Source organism: Trachypithecus francoisi, unplaced genomic scaffold (assembly GCF_009764315.1).
Source record: "Trachypithecus francoisi isolate TF-2019V2 unplaced genomic scaffold, Tfra_2.0 Lachesis_group0, whole genome shotgun sequence".
In the NCBI taxonomy this organism is placed as follows: Eukaryota; Metazoa; Chordata; class Mammalia; order Primates; family Cercopithecidae; genus Trachypithecus; species Trachypithecus francoisi.
This window is the reverse complement of record NW_022681453.1, coordinates 97,310,972-97,329,280: the sequence shown is the minus strand read 5'-3', so window position 1 is coordinate 97,329,280 and position 18,309 is coordinate 97,310,972. Positions and strand designations below refer to the sequence as shown.

At 37.1% G+C, this 18,309-nt stretch overlaps 1 protein-coding gene and 1 long non-coding RNA gene across 6 annotated transcripts in view; one reads left to right on the top strand and one right to left on the bottom strand.

Annotated features, from left to right (window-relative positions):
• ZNF654 (zinc finger protein 654) overlaps positions 1-18,309 on the top strand; it is a 90,347-nt gene that overhangs the window by 8,215 nt on the left and 63,823 nt on the right. The gene's annotated exons all lie outside the window — the stretch shown is intronic.
• On the bottom strand, positions 2,784-16,699 carry LOC117083649. Its single transcript, XR_004437147.1, has 3 exons — positions 16,607-16,699; positions 10,831-10,996; positions 2,784-2,824 (listed from the first exon to the last, which is right to left on the bottom strand). It is a non-coding gene; the product is annotated as an uncharacterized LOC117083649 (long non-coding RNA).

Genomic DNA, 18,309 nt, shown 5'->3' with positions numbered 1-18,309 from the left:
ATCAATTAAATGTGGCCCATTGAATGACACGTTAATTGTATATTAATATGTAATGTTAAAGATATTAGGAGGTGGTGGGATATTGTGTCAAACTAAATTTGAGAGAGGTTGAATTGTGTAATTTATGAAATCCTAGAGTCCAGTACATTAACACCGTATACTGTCAACTTTTCAATGCAGTGGTGAATATAAAAATATCTAAACAGTAGAAAAGTCATTAATATGAAGGTTGAAGCTTGTCAATTATATAAGGCATTGGGGATATAGTGGTAAGCAAACAGACATTGCCCAATTTTGTGTGCAGTTATAACTTTGGTAAGTGCTATGAAGAAAAGGTATGTAATACTATAAATGGGAACTAATAGGCTTGACTATGTATATTTGGATACCTGGGCAAGTTCTGCTCTACTGAGATCCTTTGGTTTGGTTTGATATGTTCAATTTAAGGTGCTTTTGCCTCATCCAAGGAAAGATCTTGAGGATAGTTGGATTTAACAGAAGCCAGAGCTCAAAAGGGAGGTCTGGTTATCATAGCTGTGTGGATGGTATTCAAAGTCATATGTGTGAATGAGCTCACATAGGGAGAGAAAATAGACTAGGAAAAGGAGAGGACCTTAAAACTAAAGCTTGAGGAGCCTCAAAATTGAATGTCTCAGTAGGAAAGAATGAGTCTTCAAATAAAGTCTGAGAAGGATTAAAGAGGTTTCAAAAATCCAGAGAACTGTGGTGTCACAAAAGGCAAGGGAAGAGAATGTTTTAAGATGGGGTGAATGGTAACTGGCATTGCAAACTGTTGAGATCCAATCGTTGAATTAACATGGAGTCTTGGGTGACTCTAAACAGAGCTGTTTTGGTGTAGTGATGGGATCAGGAGTCAGGCTGGAGTAGTTCCAAGAGTGGGAGGTGAAGGAATAGACAGTAAGTATAAATAACCTATAAAGGAGAAGGAAAGATATGGTGGTAACTGGAGGCATTGTGGATTGAAGGTAACAATTTTCTTTTCTTTTTTTTCTTTTAGTAAATTGGTGTGAGCTGTGTACACTTTTTTTTTTTTTTTTTTTTTTTTGAGACAGAGTCTCGCTCTGTCGCCCAGGCTAGAGTGCAGTGGCCAGATCTCAGCTCACTGCAAGCTCCACCTCCCGGGTTTACGCCATTCTCCTGCCTCAGCCTCCACCATCTCGCCCGGCTAGTTTTTTGTATTTTTTAGTAGAGACGGGGTTTCACCGTGTTAGCCAGGATGGTCTCGATCTCCTGACCTTGTGATCCGCCCGTCTCGGCCTCCCAAAGTGCTGGGATTACAGGCTTGAGCCACCGCGCCCGGCCGAGCTGTGTACACTTAAAATCTAGTGAGAATGATCCATTTGAAAGGAAGCTACAAATCTACAAAAGAAGGGATTATCTATATTATAAGACCCCTGAAGGGGAGGAAGGACAACACTGAAAGCACAAGTGGAGGGGTGTTACTTTATATAGGAGTTTTCGTGGTAGGAGTAAAGTTCATTTGTTAAGAGTACATGGAGGTGGTTGGTAGCTGATTAGAGAGGTATGTTGAATTGAACCATTTGAATTTGATCATTGTGAATGCAGAGTGACCACTAGTATGTACCTTTGTTCATCAGCTTATTTGTCTAGGTGAAGGCATAAAAAATGAGTTACATTCATTCAGGATTGGGTGTAGACTATGATGAATCAGTTAATTAACTTTGAGAAAGAAAGGGACAGACAGCAGACAGGTTCATTTTCGGGCTCCACTTGTGGCCAAACGTAGTACAGAGAAGTGAAAGGAGAATAGAAGTGGTTGTATCAGTACATATTAATAGACAGGTGCACAAAATTGCCCTGTGTACTGTGAAGATAAGTGTGCATATATAATGTTATAATAAAATATGTACAGTTTGTTAATATGTATTTCTACAACTAGAGTTTATTGACATTAATCAGTATGTTTTGGTTACTCTAAAGTTGAAATATTATAAATACTATTCCTAGTGATTTGATTTGTGTATGTTAATGTTTTTAATATCTGAAAGCTACTATGGGAATGCTTTGTATATGTATATGCTGTATATATGTATATAACTCATTTTGAATGCTTTTCATGAATCAGGGACTGCGATAAGTCCTTTACCTGTTTTAGCTTATTTAATCTACTACCCTACAAGCTATGTGCCATTATTCTCATTTTTATAGGTCAGGAAACTAAGACCAGAAGAGATGGCTTGACTAAGTCCTGTACCTAGTATGTGATAATCAGACTGTAACCTAGCCAGTTTGACAGTCAAAAGCCAGCCTGTGCACTCAGCCTCCACAGTATACATATACATTGTATTGTATCTAGGAATAAGCATTTGGTATCTATTGTATCACTGTGCATATATATTTGATATGTACTGTAGCTTACTAAAGCAGTTTTGATTGAGTGGAAGCATTGGAATGGACACTGTTGAAAAGACTCCAGGCAGCAGAAATTAAAGATGTTCATAAATGTGAAACAGAAGAAAAAAGTCAAATTCAATCTAGCAGAAGTTCCCCATCAGAGGTGATTCTCAGGCCAGGCGCGGTGGCTTACACCTGTAATCCCAGTACTTTGGGAGGCCGAGGCAGGTAGATTACCTGAGTCCAGGAGTTCAAGACCAGCCTGGCCAACATGGTGAAACCCCATGTCTATTAAAAATACAAAAATTAGTCGGGCATGATGGTACATGTCTGTATTCCCAGTTAGTCGGGAGGCTGAGGCAGGAGAATCACTTGAACTCTGGAGGCGGAGGTTGCAGTGCGTCTAGATTGTGCCACTGCACTTCAGCCTGGGTGACGAAGTGAGACTCTGTTTAAAAAAAAAAAAAAAAAAAGTGATTCTCAACTCTTAGTCCACCCCCCAACTCACTTGAATGGGATATGCTTAGATGAGATAGTAACAATGGCTTAGTTATAACTTTTCTTCATCGCACTTAACTACACAAAACAGGACAATGTTTGCTTACCACTATGTCCCCAGTGCCTTATATAATTGACAAGCTTCAACATTCACATCAGTGACTTTCCTACTACTTAGATGGAGAGTCTTTCAGTTATTTTTGTATTCACCATTGCTTTGGAAAGTTGACATTATAGAGTGTTAATGTACTGGACTTCAGTATCTCATATAATATATTACACAAATTATAGCAGTTCTCAAAATACAAAAGTTATGGTGACTACAAACCAGTAGAAGTTATTTTATGTTTATTATCTTGTGTTTTGAAAGTAGGAGGGTATGGGATGTGTTTTAAATGTTTATCATAAATGATTAAAGTTTGTCAGTCTCTCCATATTTAGATTTAACCTTGAATATCTGGAAATCTTGCCAGTCCCAAATACAATGAATGTGCTTTTTTGGCCTTTATCTGTCTTACTGTGGTTTGACAAATCTCTCAAATTACAGAATTTATTTTTAAAGTCTAAAATTTACATATATTCCATTCTTATGAGAGCATGAAGATCTCTTTCAGCTGATGGGAGTACAGATCACCACAACTTTTCTGGACTACAATTTACCAAGCTATGTTAGAAACCTTAAACTAATTTGTACCTTTTGACTTAGTCATTTTCCTGATAGCATTCATTTATGAGGAATTATAAATTTGGACACAATACTATTCTTCATAGCATTAATTATAATTAATGTAATGAATGAATTAAAATAGGAAACCAGAACATCTAAAATAGGTGAATATCTTTTCATCTCCCATAAATTAAAATTTTATGCAGCCATAAAAATGATCTTTTCAGTGTCTATGTAAAGTTTTATTTGCATTTTCTTGGTGAGCAGATCCAAATTTTTTTTTCAATCAGATTCTTTTAAGAATTTCAAAACTTGCCAAACAAGTCCAACCCAACAATAATTCAGACACACCAAAAAAAGTTATGAACCTTTACTATACACCACTGTGGCAAAGGCAACACTGCCGTTTTTTTTTTTTTTTTTGCAAATAAATCATATTGGTGTTTGCCCATTTAATTTTATATATTCTGTGATTGCTTTCATGATTATAACAGCAGGGCTGAATAATTGGGTTGGAGAAAGTATGGCCCATAAGCTACTTTCTGGCCCCTTAAGAAAAAGTATGTCAGTTCCTGTCCTAGATTCTCATTTATCCTTTGCAACAACTCTGTGAAATACTGTTTTGTTTTGTTTTGTTTGTTTGAGACGGAGTCTTGCTCTGTCGCCCGGGCTGGAGTGCAGTGGCCGGATCTCAGCTCACTGCAAGCTCCGCCTCCCGGGTTTACGCCATTCTCCTGCCTCAGCCTCCCGAGTAGCTGGGACTACAGGCGCCCGCCACCTCGCCCGGCTAGTTTTTGTTTTTTTTTAGTAGAGACGGGGTTTCGCCGTGTTAGCCAGGATGGTCTCGATCTCCTGACCTCGTGATCCGCCCGTCTCGGCCTCCCAAAGTGCTGGGATTACAGGCTTGAGCCACCGCGCCCAGCCATAAGTACTGTTTTTATCATCATTTTGTGAATGATGCAGCTGAGACTCTGAGAGATTAAGCAGCTACCTTAAGACACACAGCTAGAAAAGGGATCAAGATGTTAATAGTAGTTATATGTGGGCAGTGCAGTGATGGATACTTTTTTCTCATATATTATCCAAATTTAATGTAGTGAGTATAAAACATAAAGCATAATCAAGAGGAGGGAAAGATATAAAACGTAGGTAGAAGAGAGTTGTGAGAATGTTAAAACTCATTCTTTTCTCAATTTATTACTTTGATTTCCTGCATATCATCCTGTCATCCTGTGTTTATAAACTTAGAGTAGATAACACAATTTTTGCTTTCCTTCCTGGCACCTAAAACTGTATTATGCAGTTCCCCAATTCTTGATTTTATTTAAAAAGAAAGAAATTGTTATCTCGTTTCTTAAAAACTTATGTATTGGGCCGGGTGTGTTGGCTCACGGCTGTAATCCCAGCCCTTTGGGAGGCCAAGGCGGGCAGATCACCTGAGGTCAGGAGTTGGAGACCTGCCTGGCCAACACGGTTAAACTCCGTCTCCACTAAAGACACAAAAATTGGCCTGGCGCGGTGGCTCACGCCTGTAATCCCAGCACTTTGTAATCCCGCTGCCAAGGCAGGCGGATCACGAGGTCAGGAGATGGAGACTATCCTGGCTAACTCGGTGAAACCCCGTCTCTACTAAAAATACAAAAAAAATTAGCCCGGCGTGGTGGCGGCGCCTGTGGTCCCAGCTACTCGGGAGGCTGAGGCAGGAGAATGGCGGGAACCCAGGAGGCGGAGCTTGCAGTGAGCCGAGATCGCGCCACTACACTCCAACCTGGGCGACAGAGCGACACTCCGTCTCAAACAAACAAACAAAAAAACCCCACAAAAATTAGCCGGACTTGCTGGTGGATTCCTTTAATCTCAGCTACTCAGGAGGATGAGGCAAGAGAATCACCTGAATCCGGGAGGCAGAGGTTGCAGTGAAGTGAGATCGCGCTATTGCACTTCAGCCTGGGCGACAAGAGTGAGACTCCGTCACAAAAAAAAAAAATCAAAAAAATTTCTGTATCAAGTGAATCCATTTTGTACTTAACTTTTAAGACTTTTTATCTTCTCTCTCATATTTTGAAGTTAACTTCAACAACTATTAAATGCTCATAACTTTTAAGTCCTCATAGAATGCTGTATTTGTCTTGTCAGACAGTACATAAATTGCTTTTTCCTAATATCAATCAATTGAATATTCTTAGATATCTTAGGCATAAATCTACATACATAAAGTACAATAATTGAGTATTGCAGAGGGTATTCCTTTAAGAAAATAATAGGTGCTATGTGAAAAGCGTCATTTTAGTGATTATAGGGAACTTAAAGGAAAAACCACACAATCCTTGCCCTAAAGGAACTGAATTATCTAGTAAGGGGGAAAAGGCATATCTAACCATTATTTCTGTCTGTTATGACCCTGATCCAAACCGTAGTTATCTTTCTCCTGGATTATTTTATTTCCTTGTTTCTACCTTTCCTCACTTTCAGTTTATTCTTTACGCAGCCGTCAATGTGATCCTTTTAAAGATATGAGTGAGGTCTCTTCCAGACCTTCCATACTTTTCTCAGAGTCAAAGCCAAAATCCTTATAGTGGACCACAGGGCTCCATAATCCTGCCCCATCTAGCATTGTGACTTCTTCTTTTATTACCATACACTCACCAGCACTAGTGTTTTTGCCACTCCTTGTATGCATCTGCTTCTTGGCTTTTGTTTTGTCTGCCAGGAACATGTTTCATTTGGATATCTATATAGTTTGCTGTGGGACCCTGCTCAGATAGCCTCTTATTAGAGAGAGAGAGGCCTTCCCCTGAACACCCCATGTAAAGTAGCATCCTATCTCTAATATTCTTTTTCTCCTTACCTGTGTTTTATTAATATTATTTTAAGGTACTTAACACCATCTAATATACATTCATTTACCTCTTATCCCTCCACAAAAAAATGAAAGCATCAGTGAACTTGGTACACAGTAGGAACTCTAAGGTTTGAATAAATTAATGAATAAATATAAATAAACTCTAAAATAGGGAAAATGTGATTAGTGCCATTATTTTAATTCCTATGCGAGTTCACAGAGAGACCATTTCTCATAGAGATAATTTGGAAAATTTTAATGGATGAAACAGCATTTGACTTGACTCTTAAAAAGTTAGTATTAAAATGTACGCATGAAGAAAGGAAATAGTATGGGGTAGGTGGACATTTTAAGTAGAGGAGATAATCTGTCATGGCATATTTATGAATGGCAGTAGTTAATTGATTAGAATTATGGTTCTTAATGTGTGGATCTCCAGACCAGCAGTATGAGCATCACCTGCAAAACTATTAGCAGTACAAATTATTGGCTCCACCCAGACCTACAGAATCTGGAACTGTGGGACTAGGGTTCAGCAATGTGACTGTCACATTTTCCTGATGATTCTGATGCATGCTAAAGTTTGAGAGCCACTGGACTAGAACGTAGACTCAAAATAAAGTATTGGTAGATAATAAATTGGAAAAATGGATTGAGGCTTGGCTTAGGGGTTTGAATTCTGTGGGATAATATAGCATTTAAGGGCAAAGTCATGCCATTATTAATCTTAAAATATTGTTTTAAGATACCACAGGAGGTAAAGAATGAAAGTCTACATAAAAAAAGTAAGCTATCGAAGTATCCCAGAAAAGAAATTGAGGGCCTGGCTGAATAATGGCAATGAACATGGAGTGGCTGGAACAGTTTCAAGGAATATTATGTACAATAAAGTACTTAGCATTTTGCTAAAAGTGGAGACAAGGCACCTAAGAATTCTATGAAATTATATTGGGTTTCTAATCTAAATATCTGAGAGTATAGTGATGGTATTAACAATAAGTGGTGGGAGAAACAATTAAGATATCTAAACGAACAGCATAGTTTTGGTTCTATTGGGTTTGAAGAGTTAGTGCATTCTTTTTAAAAAAGGAAGAATAAAAATTGTTCATCAGTCGCTACAATGTACATTTTTATTAATCTTGAGTATATTTATCCCTATTTAAGAACAGAGCAGTGGATTTTCTAGTAACTTATGGTAAAGTTTACCAAAATGTAAAACTCATAATTTATTTTCTCCTTTTAGTAATATCCCAGTACTTAGAGTATAAGGCTTTTTAAGAGAGGCAGTTTCTGTGTTTGAGAAAGCTAATTAACCTATGATAGTTTTTTAGTTTAAAATTTCCAGTTTTAATTTGAGGACATAAGTAGCTTTGGTACAGGGGACCAAATGTCCACAAAAATAAGAATCTACCAGATTTGATCATTTGTCTCCCATTTTGAGTTCACAAAGAAAAATTAAAGTCTAGAGTCTAAAGATGTTAAGATCCCAATTCTTCCCTTTCTAGAGTATTACTGAATCCGAGCCAGTGGGTCTCATGTGCTCCTGTGATGCAGAGATGGGCATTTTTCAGGAGCTGCAACTTGGTTTGTCTTTCTCTGATTGGGAGTGGCTTCTTTTAGCCTTCTAAAGGAGAATTCTTTAACTTCCAGTCTCTTTTGTGTCTTACTTTTTTCTTTTTTTTTGTTTGAGACTGAGTCTTATTTTTTCTCCCAGGCTGGAGTGCAGTGGCTGATCTCGGCTCACTGCAAACCTCTGCCTCCCAGGTTGAAGCGATTCTCCTGCCTCAGCCTCCCAAGTAGCTGGGATTACAGGCACCCACTGCCACGCCCGGCTACTTTTTATATTTTTAGTAGAGGCGGGGTTTCACCCTGTTGGCCAGGCTGGCCTTGAACTCACCTCAAATGATCTGCCCGCCTCGGCCTTCCGAAATGCTGGGATTACAAGTGTGACCACTGCGCCCGGCCTGTGTCTTACTTTCTTAAGGGTCTTGAAGATCAGTAGGGCAAACATTTATTACTGCACCCAACCCAATACACATTAAATTTAGAAATATACTAATATTTCTGTCAACTATACTATGTACTAAATTCAGGGAATTACTTTTGCCAGTAAAAATTAGTGATATCAGAAGGATGATGGATGTACAGAAAACAGGATACCAAGTGAATGTTGTTTTCAACCTCACCAGGCTCACCAGTGTGCCAGTTAGTTGTGCCAACTGCCAGTGGCCATAACTTGTGCTTATATTTTACTAGGAAAACTCATCAAGTGGTTAATTGTGCCACTGTCTGTTTACCATATTTTGTAGAGGGTGCTCTTACCCTATTTCCTCCTTCCTGAAAGTAGTATCCGAATTTCTGTCTTATTGCAAAGTTTACAAATTTCCATGGATGGTAGCCCTAGGTACTTCATCTTAATTGATGTTTCCTACTTTAGATCTCCATCATATTAAAAGCTTTTAATTTCTATTTCTTCTGTGTTTTCCCAGTACTCCTTATGCTGAAATAAGTATGGAATCTGTTTAGTGGCACCACTTCTACTGCCTGTTACAAAGAGCATATCACTTACTTGTAGTTTGTAAAGCTTCAAGCATAGTCATTGCCTTGCAGTCTCCACAACCTGTGTTCTGCTCTTGCATCTGTATTTCTCTAGCCCCGAACGTGTGCCAAGACATTTTTAGTCCTGTGCTACCTAGACTGTTGCCATGCCCCCTGAACTAAAGTTTTAGGCCTATCATAAAAACACTCTTTGTGCCCCCATATTTGTATTATTTGGATAATAACCTTTGAATGGGTACCTAAAGTGGAAATGCTTTTGTCGTTTCTGATGTCTGTGCTTTTAGGAGCCCAGTAAAAACAGTATCTCTTCTGCTGCTTGCTCTTTTAGACCTTTTCTTTGCTCTGCTTTTAATTATTCTAGGCCTTGCATAATTTGTTCTACTTTATTGGTAGAATAAACATTCCTTTTTGTTACATTTCTTTCAGCAATAGTAGGATATGTCATTTCAGATAAGCAGCTGGTTTTTGTGTTTCTTTACATTTGAGCCTGTTCTTAAATTTGCTTCGCCTATCTTCCTTTTCTTTTCTCTTGGTTTTTTTGTTCCTTCAGTTATCTCTTGTAGTGTCTTCCATATTGTTAGAGAAGGAAAGTCAAGGAGTTCCAAGTTCATCAAAAAGCATTCAATATCAAGCAAATTTTGCTCACTCTCGTCTCTGACTTAAGAAAAAAAATCTTACCAGCACAACATTGAACCCAAGACTGACCTCTTAACTGTTTCTTTTCAGCATAGCTTTTCCCATTCACTCCCCTGAGACCTAACTTTGACTTTCTGGAGCACTTTTCTTTATGGCATAGTGCCATACCATATGTTATCATTTGTAGTAACTAGTAACCTGAAATGCACCTGAAATGCTTTAGATATTTTAAGGTAATCTCCCTGCTTTTTATCAAATCTGTACAGATTTTATATTACTTGTATAGTAGTCTCAGTCTTCAAGGTGTGGTTTTTCAGTTGCTTTTATTATAGACTTTCTATCTGTCTTTTAAAAAGCAAGCTTTTGCCATATTGCCATAGTTGGATCTCCAGTCTGGTTCACTCTTGACATTTCCATCCCATCGTTACCTTCTGTCCCGCAGTTAGGTACTTTTGTAACCAGTCACCCTTCCTTTATTTTCAGTAACATCTCTATTCTTTTTTTTCCCTCTAATTTCATCTTTAAGTACAGTAACTTCTGATATGTATCTCCTTTTCTTTTTTGATACTTGTCTAGTCTAGCCTCTAAGAGTAAACTCTTATTCCTAAGGAAGTCCCTCTTCTTTCTTAATCAGTATGCCCTCCTTTTATTTTTCTTTAATTCTTCCACTGTTAATTGTGAGTGCATCATCTGTTTTTTTTTTTTTTTAAACAAATTAGTTCTTGAAACTGAGCAAACCTCATCCTAGAGTTGGTGTTTGTTCATCTCTTATTTTAATCTGATCTTCATGTACTTCCTGTGCATATATTTTGGGGTTCCCTTGTCCATGCACCAATTTTAATATTTATGAAGGAAGCATTTAATATACTACTCTCAACTCTGATTTTGGAATCAAATGAAAAATTGGCAGGGGTCAAAATTCATCAAAAGCCTTTAAAATGACCTACTATTTATAAGAGGAAATTTGGATCTTTAGGCAGATACCTAAGCTGCCACATGGAGGACTCTGACCTGCCTCAAACGTGGTGGAAGTAGACAATTCAAGAGGGATATGAGAACCAGACCAATACATTAACCTTGGCCAGGAGCTGATAGACTCTTATTAGTATTGTTGATTTTACTTCCATGGAGTAAAAGAATTTTAGGGAAGGAGGAAAATCATTCTTTCACTAGTATTTTTTGAGATGGAGTAAGTAATTATTTTATAAACAGGAATGTAGAGGAAAAGATAAAAAGTTTGCCCCAAACTTACCATGTCCAGAATTTAGGAAGAGGATAAAAATACAAGGATCAGAGTAGAGGAGGAGGATTCTGAATGAATTTTTGTTGTTTAGCCATCTCTACTCATCTCTCTTTCACGCACCAATATAGGCAGTCTGTTTTCCATTTCTTTGCCATGGCTTATAAAATGTTGGTTGCTACAAAAAAGAGAAAAAGTTACAGACTTAAATTTGTATGGGGAATCATTGTTCTTCATTTAATTTATGAAATATATCTATGAAAAACTTGCATTTGTGGGAATGTCAGAAAAATTATACTGCTTCTGAGATAGGGATACCTTTTCAAAATAACACATAGGAAAGATAAATGAAACATGCTGTAATACTATTTTTATGTAAACTAACAGAATGCAATTTAACAGAATATTTTAAAAAACTGAAGAAGTCACAACTGATTTTAAATATTAATGTCAAATGTCTTGGTTCAAAGAGTTATTTACTGTGTGTTTAATGGAAATCATTTCTGAAAACCAAGTTTTTTTTAAGTGTAGAAGTAATTCTGTATACTCTGTGTTGTAGCTTCACCGTATTTCACGAGTCACCAAAGCCCCTTGTTTTGTATATGTTGAATTTTAGGTGACTATTGTGAATGTAAATAAAATACTTCATAGGCTGAATTCCTTTGTATAATTTCTTTGTATTTGATATAAAACATGCTTAATTCTGGAATCCCTATATTAGCAAGTATAATACTTACTACATTTGAAACTTTTGTGAGTATCTGACTGATTTCTTTGTTAAACTAGTTAGTAGGGTTTTGATACATATTCTTTCCTCTTGGATGGAATTAATTCCTATAACATTATTTAATTTCATTCCTTCTTGTGCATGTTCATTATCTTCTATTAAATCAGCCGGTGTGAATGAAGGGGGTAGACCCTCTGCTTTCCATAGAAAAATAAAACTACTTCATTTTATTTTTGAAATTTCTAACAAGGTGAATGATTTTTCAAATTAGTAACTAACTGTGGTTAAAAGTATTAAAGCCCCAAACAGGTAGGGAAAGCTGATAGGGTATTTTAAATAAGTTTAAATCTCATCCCAGGATACTGGGGAGGGGTGGGACAGGAAACACTTTATTTAAGATTTGAAGATACAAATAACTGAAGACATACTGTTAGTCTAGATATGGGGAAATATTGTTTTTCAAAAAGGTAGGTTATGGGAACAGATGACCACTAAAAGTAATATAATGTTGAGCAAAATTATTGATGGTTAGAAAGGGAGCTCCTCATTTCTAGCCATCACTATGGGTTCATTAAATCAGGTCATTCCAAATTTTTGTTTCTACTTTAAAAAAATGGATTACTGGTAATGGCTATGAGAGAGATGACAGACTCAGCATATATGGATTTCAACATGGTTTTGTATACAAAACTTCTCATAGTATTCTTATAGATAGATAGGGAGATGGGGGATGGATTGGTATTAGTAACTGACTTAACACTCTTGCCTAAAGAATACTGATTAATGGTTCTAAGGATAGGTAAGGAACTGAACTTGGTACTATTATAAATATCTCTGTGTGAATTTTTTTTGTATACAACTTTGATGATAAAATAAAAAACTAACTTTTCAGATTTATAGGTGCCACAAACTAGGAGGAAATGCTAATGTATTGGCTAAAAAGGCAGTGTTGAAGGTTTGGGCTGAAACTAAGAATGGGAAAAGTGAGAGGATTAACGTACAGTTATACCGTAAAAAATCAACTATAAAAAGTTATGGGATCTGGCCGGGCGCGGTGGCTCAAGCCTGTAATCCCAGCACTTTGGGAGGCCGAGACGGGCGGATCACGAGGTCAGGAGATCAAGACCATCCTGGCTAACACAGTGAAACCCCGTCTCTACTAAAAAAAATACAAAAAAACTAGCCGGGCGAGGTGGCGGGTGCCTGTAGTCCCAGCTACTCGGGAGGCTGAGGCAGGAGAATGGCGTGAACCCGGGAGGCGGAGCTTGCAGTGAGCCGAGATCCGGCCACTGCACTCCAGCCTGGGCGGCAGAGCCAGACTCCGTCTCAAAAAAAAAAAAAAAAAAAGTTATGGGATCTATATGAAAAAGTATTTTTGCTGAGTGAAACTAAAGGAACTTCAAGCTAAATTAATATTATCATAGAGTCAAAAACAGGGAGATAATAGTCCAACTAATTCTGACTAGAGTTGACGGAAGTCTTATGTTACATTTTGGGAGCTTTGTTTAAGAGGAACATGCACATTTTGGAGCACAGACAGATATGCTAATGAGAAATGAAAATTTTGTAGACTATGGAGAAATAGTTAAAATGATGAAAGGATAGCAGATATTTAATCTAAGTAGAGACTATAATAAAGATGTATCTGATAGCTGCCTTATAATATTTGATGGGATATTGCATGTTTTATTTACATAATTTTAAAACTTCAAACTAGAACTGATAGATGGATGTCACATCTATCTGTTTTTGCTTCATAATGAATAATTTTCTATTAAAGATGTCTGTAAAGTTAAGTAAATTGTCATTTGAGATGTTGCATTCCCCATCAGTAACAGTATTCATGTTGGTTAACTCTCTGGGAGTGATACTGTAATGGGTATTTTTGCTCTGGTTGGTAGGTTGGACTAGATAATCTTCAGGATTCCTTTTAACAGTATGATTGTATGGAATATTAATATTTTAGAGAGATGCTTACTCCATTTTCCATTTTGAAAAGGTTCTGTCTTATTACATTTACAGAACCTATCAAATACATTAATGTTGTATAAATACCAGCTTTTAAGGAGTAGTGAGTTGAACAGTATGCTTTACTAAGCCCCCAAAAGTACCAGGTTTTAGTTGCTTGCTACTGTAGATTATGTTCTTTGCATATTTCCAACAACTTTTAACTTGGAATGTATTTCTAAACCATTTTGGTGTTTTTTTTTTTTTTTTAAACATGACTTTTAGATTTCCATTACATGATTATCCTGATAGAAAAGGTCAAATTGACAAGTGACTCCCTTTTTTCCAAACAATTTATCTTTTTCACTCTCCAGGGAGAATTGTAAAAACAGTGAGTCTTCAGGTATCTGTTCAGGCATGTAGCGTTTTATTTATATTGCCGTATGTAGGATATGCTTCGTTTGTCAGATGAGTATCGAACTAAATAGCTGAAACTCAGCAGTCGTTTTCAGATTTTATTTAGGAGTGATCTGTTTGCTTGCTAAAAGTGAGTAAAATTTGTTGTAATTAATCATACTTGGAAACAAATAATGAACCAGTTGTTAATGACGTAATGAAATTGTCACTAAAGCAAGCTTGATTTTGTTATTTTCTTTTCTTAAAACAAGGTGCACTAGTAATGGTGCACTTTATATCTGTACCATTTTTATATCTGATAGCTCTTCTTTGTTACATGCCAGAAATTATCCTATATTTTAATATATGTCTTAAATTTTCAGTAGGCCTGTGGTTAAAATGATATTAAATTCATTTTATAGGTAATTTAGAATAGAAGTTTAATGACTTTGCTAAGGTTACCAGCTAACAAGTGACAGAGCTGGAATTTAAACCTAGGTCTGTCTGCTTCCAAAGCCTATACTCTTTCCATTCTGCTGCCAATTTACCTGCTTTATTTTTCCGTCTGACTCTTAAAATAATACCTACAGGCAAGGGCAAATCTTGAGGTGCAAATAGGCAATAAAGTAGAAAAAGTAAATGTAGAAATCTGCTTATGTTATCAAATAACATCCAGAAAATCTGTAACAACATTGAAATTTGAGGGAAAAGGTTGAACAGATAGATTTGTTTTTATAATTTTTAAAACTGAACTAATTTTAGACTTACAGAATACAGTACAGCTATCAAGAACAGGAAAGTAACATTGGTACAATAGTCACAAAATTGTAGACCTTTTCAAATTTTTCAACTAATGTTCTTTTCCGATTGCAGGATGTTATCCATGATCTCACGTTGTATTTAGTTGTTTCTCCTTAGTCCCTTCCAAACAGTTCCTCAGTCTTTCCTTGCCTTTGCTTGCCATTTTTGAAGAACACTGATCAGTTATTAATATTTTTTTAGAATATCCCTCAATTTGGGTTTGTCTGATGTTTTCTCGTGACTGGAATCAGTCTATGCATTTTTGGCAGAAGTACCACAAAAATGGCATTGTGTCTTTCTCAATGTATTGTTATGAAGAGATTCATGATAATAGTGTATTTTATTACATAGTTCACAGGTGATATTTACCTTGATGGCTTTAAGTTTATGTTTGTGGGGATTTTCCACTCTAATGTTACTGTCTATGTATCTGTTGATAAATGTCTTGAGGGAGATACTTTGAGACTGCAAATCCTGCTTCTCCTCAAACTTTCACTCACTATTAACATCCATGCATGGATGTTGTCTGCAACATTTGTCATTGTGGTGTCTGCCTAGTGGTGCTTCTCTGTCTTTTTCCTTCTTTCACTGTAAGAAACAGCTGTTTCATTGCTAACATTTATTATTTGTATCAGTATGGACTTACATATATTTAATTTATTATATGCATTAAAGTCCAATGCTATCATTATTTTGTTGTTCAAGTTGTGCCAGCTTTAGCCTTTTGGAGCTCCTTCAGGTTGACTCCCATATTCTCATATCCTGTTGTTTTTCACAGCATTTCTCTACTTTCTGGCAACACAAGATGTTCCAGGCTCATCTTGTGTTTTCCCTATCCCAGCTCTGGAATCAACTGCTTTGTTCATTTTATTGGAGAATGGTGTTTAGAGACCAAGATTTGGGCACTAAGTGTGTTACTGTAGAGTCATTGCTTCTAGGATCTCTCAATGGATAGCTAGGAAATATTTTTATATATACAACTACATTACATATGAATAACATAAGCATACTCAAGGGGGTAAGACTAACCTAATGTGTTTTAAAACATTTTAGGTATTTAGAAAATTAGCAAACTTATCAGTGCACAGATTGTATTAGTCTGTGTTCAACACATTCATACAGGTGTGTATCACAGCCATTCTTTGATGCTCCTAAAATGGAGGGTCATTGTGACATGTCTTCTGGTTTGTTAATTTTTTTTTTTTTTTGAGACAGAGTCTCACTTTGTCGCCAGGTTAGAGTGCAGTGGCACGATCTCGGCTCACTGCAACGTCTGCCTCCCAGTTCAAGCGATTCTCCTGCCTTAGCCTCCCAAGTAGCTAGGACTACAGGCGCGTGCCACCACGCCCAGCTAATTTTTGTATTTTTAGTAGAGACAGGGTTTCACCATGTTGGCTAGGAGGGTCTCGATCTCTTGACCTTGTGATCCGCCCACCTTGGCCTCCCAAAGTGTTGGGATTACAGGCGTGAGCCACTGTGCCTGGCCTGTTAATCAGCTTTTAAAAGTGACTGGATTCGCTGTAAACAAATGATGAACTTAATATTAGTGAATAGCTTGATTGACACCTATGAACTGTGAGGTGTTTGAAGTAGGGGAAGTTGATGACAATGGGAGTCTTCAGGGAGGAGAGAATAACAGGGATGTGAATAGCCAACTAATAGAAATAAAGACATGCTTGATACTGTGTTAATGATCTAGTCTGTTAATATGGGTTTAGATATGAAGATCATTGTTTGCTCAGTGACAAACTAATGTTTGGTAGTTTTCTTTGTTATATTACAAAAAAGGAGAGGTCAATTAAGAAACAGATACCGATGTTTTACTTGATCACTTTATATGTTTAAATAGTTGTGTATTACTTAGGCTGCCATAAGAAAATGCTGGGTGACTTAAACAACATAAATTTATTTTCTCACAGTTCTGGAGACTGGAATTCCCAGATCAGGATGCCAGCATGGTCATGTTCTGGTGAGGGCTCTTTTCATGGCTTGCAGATGACCTGTTCTTGCTGTGTGCTCACAGGGCCATTCTTTGGTGAATGTGCATAGAGAAAGAGAGAGGTCTTTCTGCCTCCTCCTCTTCTTCCCTCCCCCTCCTCACTCCTCCTCATGCCTCTCACTCTTCCTCACTCCTCCTCCCTCTTCCTCACTCCTCCTCCCTCTTCTTCTTCACTCTTCCTCCTCCTCACCACCAATTCTACTGGAATAGGATTTCACCTTTATGACCTCATTTAAACTTAATTACTTCCTCAAAGCCCTATCTTCAAATACAGTCCCATTGAGGGTTAGGGCTTCAACATATGAATTTTAGGAGGAAAAAAATCAGTCCTTAACAATTTAGGTGATATATTTTAGGGTTCCTAAATGATTTAATGTAATTTTAACTTAATAGTTTTATATTAAGTTTACATTTTGACAGTTTTGACTGACAAGTCTTCTCTCATTCCCACATTAATTTACCTTGGTCAATTAAGATACGACATTTTATAGTATATACTGTATCCCATTTAGAGCAGAGTATATGCTCTTGAAAGTGCTGTCAGATTATTAGAATAGTCTAACATCTTTCTTTGGCATCAGCTCTGTCCTCTTCAACTCCCTTTATATCATAGTATGCATCTGGCCTTGGCTACTGCTTCTGTCAGCAGTATTCCTATAATTTCTGTAAATATTCACTACAGTAATGTTTGTTATGCTCTTCAAAATGAGAAAAGGGCTTCCACAATCCATAAAGATTGCTGGCCTTAATCTTCTGCTTCTTAGACGATTTTCTTTAAAAGTTTAGAACTGTAGTAAGAGTGGGTTTTTAAGATCTTGGAAAACAGTATTCTTGTATGTTTGCAGCAGCTTCAGCGTTATCCTGGCCACCATTATGTTAATGGCAACCTACTAGAATACCAAAAAAGAAAGAAAGTGAAAGATGTGCTTACTGCCTTGTGGCCTGGTAGAACACACAGATTAGCTGAGTGCCTATGATAGCACTCACAGCACAGGAAAAAAAATTCATTTTAATAGGGCACTGTAATGTACTTATTTTATATATATAGAGAGAAAATATTTCAAAGAGAAATAGTGTTATAATGAATTACAGTGCCTGCCACGACATTAAACAATGTAAGATGGTATCTAAATTTCAGTTGATTTTGTTTATGTTCCTTTCAGGGTATTGTAGCAAACCTAATGGAAGTGTTGTCCACAAGGACTTGTATTGTGTTAGGTTTGGGCTCAGCTAGACCAGGCAATGGATTGGTAGCTGAATCTGAATGAATGAAGGAAGCTATAATGAGAACAGAACCTGAGAAAGTAGAAAGCTTCTCTTCTAAGGAGATAAACCCAACCCATAAATAGGGAGCAGGTAAGGTTGCAAGTAGACATGGGCTGTGAAGAAGAAAAATATGAGGCTGTCGGGTACCTATTTTTTATGTGGCACCAGAGTAGGGGTTTGGTAACCAGGGAAAGGCAATAAAGCTGGTTAGAGACTTCAGGGAAGAGAAAATTTAGAGCCAGGTTACCAATGTTTTTTCTAACATTCCTCCTTTTTTCGTCTGTACTGATGACAGCATAGTTAGTAGTGGTTTTTACTTTCCAGCTAGTGAAAACTGCAAGATCCAGACGAGATA